Source organism: Gopherus flavomarginatus, chromosome 1 (genome assembly GCF_025201925.1).
Source record: "Gopherus flavomarginatus isolate rGopFla2 chromosome 1, rGopFla2.mat.asm, whole genome shotgun sequence".
Classification (NCBI taxonomy): domain Eukaryota; kingdom Metazoa; phylum Chordata; order Testudines; family Testudinidae; genus Gopherus; species Gopherus flavomarginatus.
The window spans coordinates 270,751,412-270,758,069 of NC_066617.1; positions in this window are offsets into that span (position 1 = coordinate 270,751,412).

Below are 6,658 nucleotides of genomic sequence, written 5' to 3' on the forward strand. Positions count from 1 at the left end.
AAAACACTCCTATAAAAATTATTCACTGTGCAGGGGTCAAAGCCAATTTCTTGAGATTTATTTGAAGGACTAAACTATGGAATAAAGTTGTCTGAACTGCTGACAGCACCTCCCAATAAGACTGATCCTTGAGGCGCCAGTCACTGAAATATGGAAAGACTTATTTCTAGATGACAGAGGTGGGCAGTTACAACTGCTATGATTTTTGAGAAAACCCTTGGGGTGGAAGAAAGACCAAAAAGTAGAACCCAATACTGGTCTTGATTGTGACCAAATGTGAAACAAAAATCTTTGAGAGCACAATGAATTGCTCCATGGAAGTAGCACCTTTGGTGATTAAATCAGTCCCTGGACTCCGCAGAGGGAAATTAGACCTGCTAGGAATGCCACCTGGAATTTCGGATATCTGACATGCTTGTTCAGCTGTCTGAGATCTAGAATTGGCCTCCTACCCCCTTGTTCTTGGGTATCAGAAAATACCATGAATAAAATGCTTTTCCTCTGTGTTGAAGTGGAACTAGTTCTATGACACCTAGACTTAAGAGTGATGTGATCTCCTGTCTCGGGAACTGATCATGACAGGGGTCCCTGAAGGAGGACAAGGAAGGGGGCGTGGGCAGGAGGGAGGTAAACTGGATCACATAACCAGAAGTAATGGCCTCCAACACACCCTTTTGTCCAGTGTTATAGCCTCCCATGCCTACTGGTACAGAAAGAGGCCATGAACAAATTGAGGAAGAGGGGTTGTAAGGGTCCGATGCTGGGGCTCGTCCCTCTCAGGCGCAGCGGGGAGCCAGGGCGCCTCCCTACAGGCAGCAATCCATCCAGGGCCTAGACCCCTCAGCAGGAGCTGAGGAAACAAATGGTCCTTAAACAAAGCAGAGTCCCGGCCCATTAGCAGGGGCTGGGTAAGCACGGAGTCTATAGGCTCAGCCCTGAGGCAGGGCGGGCAGTAAGCAGGCAGCGCTCAGGCCCTTCAGCAGGGGCTGGGCGAACAAATGGTCTCTAGGAGCCCAGGCCCTGAGTCAGGGCGGGGCGAGAGGCTGTTCGGGTCAACCCCTACCGCAAGGGGCTGAGCAAACACAGAGTCTCTAGGCCTGGCCCTGGAGCAGGGCGGGGCAATAAGCAGGTCAGGCTCAGCTCCTTCAGCAAGGGGCTGAGCAAACACAGTATCTGACCCCAGGCCCTTGGGCAGGGTGGGGCAATAAGCAGTTCAGGCTCAGCTCCTGCAGCAAGGGGCTGAGCAGCAGTTTAAACCATAAGTCTATACAGAACGCCTCCTCAGGCCAGGGAGAGGGGGAAGTCTGCCACCCTTGGAAGGGTGGCAGGGGGGGACGCAGGCCCTCCCACTCCACTGCGTCCCAGCCTGTGGCCCTAGCAGCAGCAAGAGTTCGCTGCAGTCAGTCGGGAATCCTGGCCGCAACACACTGACATTGATTCAGGGTCCCTTGGAGCCAGACTGGGGTCGGCTACCCCCGAGCCACTTCCAGTCTCCCCCTCTTTAGGTACCTGTTCTCCGCTGGCGTTGTCCAGCGGGTCCCAGACCATGGGTTCCTCTGGATACTGGGCGGCAGGAAGCTCCGGCAGCTCCTCCGGATACTGGGCACGAGGCAAGTCAGGCCAGCGCTCCTCTGGGTAGTGAGCGCGGGGCAGGTCAGGCCAGCGCTCCTCCGGATACCGGGCCCGAGGCAGGTCAGGCCTGCGCTCCTCCGGGTAGTGAGCGCGGGACAGATCAGGCCAGCGCTCCTCCGGATACCGGGCCCGAGGCAAGTCGGGCCAGCGCTCCTCCGGGTAGTGAGCACGGGGTAGGTTGGGCCCCATGGGAGCTCGGGCACCAGCATCTGTCCTCTCTGGCAGCCTGCGGTCAACTGAGCGCTGAGGCCAGGCTTTTATACTTCCTGTCCCGCCCCTTGACTTCCAGAGGGTGGGGACAGGCAGCGGTGACTCCGCCCACTGAGGCACCTGCTCTGGTTCGTTCTCTCAGGCGCAGCAGGGAGCCAGGGCGCCTCCCTACAGGAGTAGTATAGTGCAACTGAGAAACTCTGGTTTAGACTCTCGACCAAACCATCAAAAAGGTTACTCACCCTGTACAGTTAAAAATCACTTAGAGAAGTTAGATGCTTGCAAGTCACCAGGGCCTGATGAAATGAATACTCAAGGAGTTAATGGAGGAGGTATCCGAGCCTCTAGCTATTATCTTTGGAAAGTCATGGGAGACGGGAGAGATTCCTGAAGACTGGAAAAGAGCAAATATAGTGCCCATCTATAAAAAGGGAAATAAAAACAACCCAGGACACTACAGACCAGTTAGTTTAACTTATGTGCCAGGGAAAATAATGGAGAAAGTAATTAAGGAAATCATCTTCAAACACTTGGAAGGTGGTAAGGTGATAGGAAATAGCCAGCATGGATTTGTAAAGAACAAATTGTGTCAAACCAATCTGATAGCTTTCTTTGATAGGATAACGAGTCTTGTGGATAAGGGAGAACCGGTGGATGTGGTATACCTAGACTTTAGTAAGGCATTTGATACGGTCTCGCATGATATCCTTATCGATAAACCAGGCAAATACAATTTAGATGGGGCTACTATAAGGTGGGTGCATAACTGGCTGGATAACCGTACTCAGAGAGTAGTTATTAATGGCTCCCAATCCTGCTGGAAAGGTACAACAAGTGGGGTTCCGCAGGGGTCTGTTTTGGGACCGGCTCTGTTCAATATCTTCATCAACGATTTAGATGTTGGCATAGAAAGTACGCTTATTAAGTTTGCAGACGATACCAAACTGGGATGGATTGCAACTGCTTTGGAAGACAGGGTCATAATTCAAAATGATCTGGACAAATTGGAGAAATGATCTGAGGTAAACCGGATGAAGTTCAATACAGACAAATGCAAAGTGCTCCACTTAGGAAGGAACAATCAGTGTCACACATACAGAATGGGAAGAGACTGTCTAGGAAGGAGTATGGCAGAAAGAGATCTAGGGGTCACAGTGGACCACAAGCTAAATATGAGTCAACAGTGTGATACTGTTGCAAAAAAAGCAAACATTATTCTGGGATGCATTAACAGGTGTGTTGTAAACAAGACACGAGAAGTCATTCTTCCGCTCTACTCTGCGCTAGTTAGGCATCAACTGGAGTATTGTGTCCAGTTCTGGGCACCGCATTTCAAGAAAGATGTGGAGAAATTGGAGAGGGTCCAGAGAAGAGCAACAAGAATGATTAAAGGTCTTGAGAACATGACCTATGAAGGAAGGCTGAAAGAATTGGGTTTGTTTAGTTTGGAAAAGAGAAGACTGAGAGGGGACATGATAGCAGTTTTCAGGTATCTAAAAGAGAGTGTCATCAGGAGGAGGGAAAAAACTTGTTCACCTTAGCCTCTAATGATAGAACAAGAAGCAATGGGCTTAAACTGCAGCAAGGGAGATTTAGGTTGGACATCAACTACCCTGAGGAACTTTTTCCTAAAGACTGGAATAAATTGCCTAGGGAGGTTGTGGAATCTCCATCTCTGGAGATATTTAAGAGTAGGTTAGATAAATGTCTATCAAGGATGGTCTAGACAGTATTTGGTCCTGCCATGAGGGCAGGGGACTGGACTTGATGACCTCTCGAGGTCCCTTCCAGTCCTAGAATCTATGAATCTATGAAAATAGGCACACATGAAATTCCGTGTCTGGCTGAAGGCTGTTGAAAAGGAATTGAGGGTGGTTCACCCAAAGAGCCCTATACAGCCTCTGTAGGGGGCACGAGGATTTGAAGGACACATGTGTGGTCCGAATGGGCACTGCTACCAAAAATCTCCAAAAAAGACAGGGTGCATGTGTGCCTGAAGTAGTATCCCTCTGGGCATTCCACTTGAAGAAGCAGCTTAGATTCTGCAGAATTTAAATATGCCATACAGGACACGAACATCAAGTAGGGTGGATTTTTACACTAATGATTTAATATAAATAAAGATTATTTACAAAAAACTTAACTGATACCTACTTCTTGAGTGCACTTAAGCATTTCATAGCTCATTGTTTAACGTCTGCAGCTCAAAAAGGAGGCTTGGATTTTTCGATACTATAGTTCAGAATTTAAGTTTAACTGCTGTTCTGTTAAGGTTATAATGTTTAAAATGTTCATAGACACTGAAGACTAAAAAGGCACCCAAAAGTCACAGGTATAGTCCTGTTTAAGCAAGTTACAAGTTTATATAATTTCAGTATTTGCCAAAATTGCTATGGTAAAAATATTTTCATGCCCCATGCTTTAACAAATCTAGTTTTTTAAAGACAGTTTAATCATACAGTCAAAGAGGTTTAATTCTCAAGACACATTTGAACTGAAGTTTAAAGACAAAGATTACTTCCGTGATTTCATGGAGACAGCTCTTTCATTTGAAAGTGAGAATAGTTCTGTCCATCCTTTTTTGGTGAGGTGTGACAGATATACCAAAAATATACTGTTGGGCACACAAACTATGCTGATGAAGTTACACTGACCACCTTAACATTATTCCTTCAAACTACAACTAAAAATCAGAAACATGGTTGACATAGATGGCTTTCATAGCATCTGTTATGAGAACTTTTGTTTCCCAGAAAAATTAGGCCAGGACAAAAGCCATTCAGATAACTGATTTTGCCTTAGTATACCTAGTATTACTGTAGCTTTAACTTGTGTAAGGGCCAACTAACTATTTAAGACAACATGTTTTGAGTTAAGTTTTGACAAGGAGCATGATGGAAATTCAACAATAACTCGTATGCGGTAAAATCCTGTGAAGAATCATGAATGATATCATGGTAAATTTTTTTCACGCTTGCTAAACTAGTGATGTTTAACTGACTCATTTACTATGATACGTAGTTGTGGGCCCAGCTGTGAATCACCAAGATTTGTCATGTAGCTCCCAGTATCCTGCCTGCTGAGTTTGATCAATGACCTGGAATGCAGTACGGATGCAAGTGCCTGAAGCATGTGTTACACTGACATAGCAGCAGGGCACCGTCAAAACCCTTCCTGATACTGACAATTTTTAACAGATGAGTAAGCAGCAGCAGAACAGTTTTGATACAACAATTACAATCTTTTCTTTTTGGCTTGTAAATCATCGTGGCACAGGAAGCAACTTGCCTTTAGGAGCAGATTTTGGTAAATAGCTGTTTCATTTAAGAGTTCTGAGAGGAACATATCCCTTAACTCTCCCTCTTTATATAAACACTTATCCCTAAAATATTTCAGCAGCCCCATAGATTTTAGAGTGCATCTAATTTATGGAAGAAACAGCAAACTGAAATCTATTATAGTAGGGACATTATTCTGAGACCAAAAGAGTGAATTTAGAAACATGGCTGAGTTGTTTGATGTCCTTTTACAACATTTAAGGATTATATAGTTTCAGAAAAGCTAAATACTGTAAACAGGAAATGTTCAGTTAAAGTTTCAATACCAACTTTAATCCTGCCTGTATCCTCACGGAACTTGAAGTCTGAGACACTGACCAAGTACCACATAAAACTAACCACATGAACTCCAGAAGTATATTTTAGTTGTCTAAAATAACTAGCATACCCTTGAGCCCAATATCAGGTACAAAGGACTAGTGGGGACAGTGTCATGGCAGATAAAGGGTAAGATACTTGTAACTTCTATCCTGAGCCCATAATTATCATCAGACAGTGCGCAGTTGATTGCTGATAGTCAGCTGCTGGTGCAACATTCATGACACAGGCTGAGTGGGCAAGGGAACAGGAGATGCACTGGATATATCAATGCCCTCAGATTACAGTTTATGACACGTTAACTGACCTGAGGGAAGGAGGGCAAATGGAAGCTGGCAGATGAATGTTGCCTGAGGTGTGAAGAGGCTGTCATGCTGGACCTACCACATTCAATCCTCTTCCCTCCATGGAGAAGAGAGCTGAAGTAAAGTCCCTACCTGACTGTATGCAGTATTCTGAGGTTTATAGCCAGCATGACTAGAATGGACTGGTTAAAAAACTTCTTTAGACCATCAGTGACGCTGATGCACTTTGGTTTCTGGCCAATATTACAATATCATCAAGGCAGACAGAGGTCTGGTTTGTACAAAAAAGAGTTACTGTATATACTCATTCATAAGCCAAATATTTTTTGTAAAAAAGTGACTAATCAATGGCTTATAAATGGGTCTACACCAAAATTTGATGATTTTAAACTTTATGGAATCATTGAACTGAATATCTAATTCATTGTCCTTTTGTTTACCTGGAGTGTCTGCAGGCATGGAGCCTCTCAGGTCCCTGTGGCCACGGTTCGCCGTTCCCAGCCAATGGGTGCTGCGGGAAGTGGCACCACTCCATGCCTGCAGACACTCCAGGTAAACAAAATGTCCCAGCCTACCAGCGGCTTACCCTGACGGGCCAGGAGCCAAAGTTTGCCAACCCCTAAAATATAGGGTCGGCTTATGAAAGGGTTATACAGTTTTTGCTATTTTTACCTAATCATCTTGGGGTGGGTCAGCTTATAAATGAACGGGCTAGTGAACGAGTGTATATGTAGGAGAACACTGTATATGTAGGGGAACCTGTAGGAGAACACTTCAACCTCCCCCTGGCCACACTATAGCAGACCTTAAGGTGGCCATCCTGCAGCAAAAAAACTTCAGGACCAGACTTCAAAG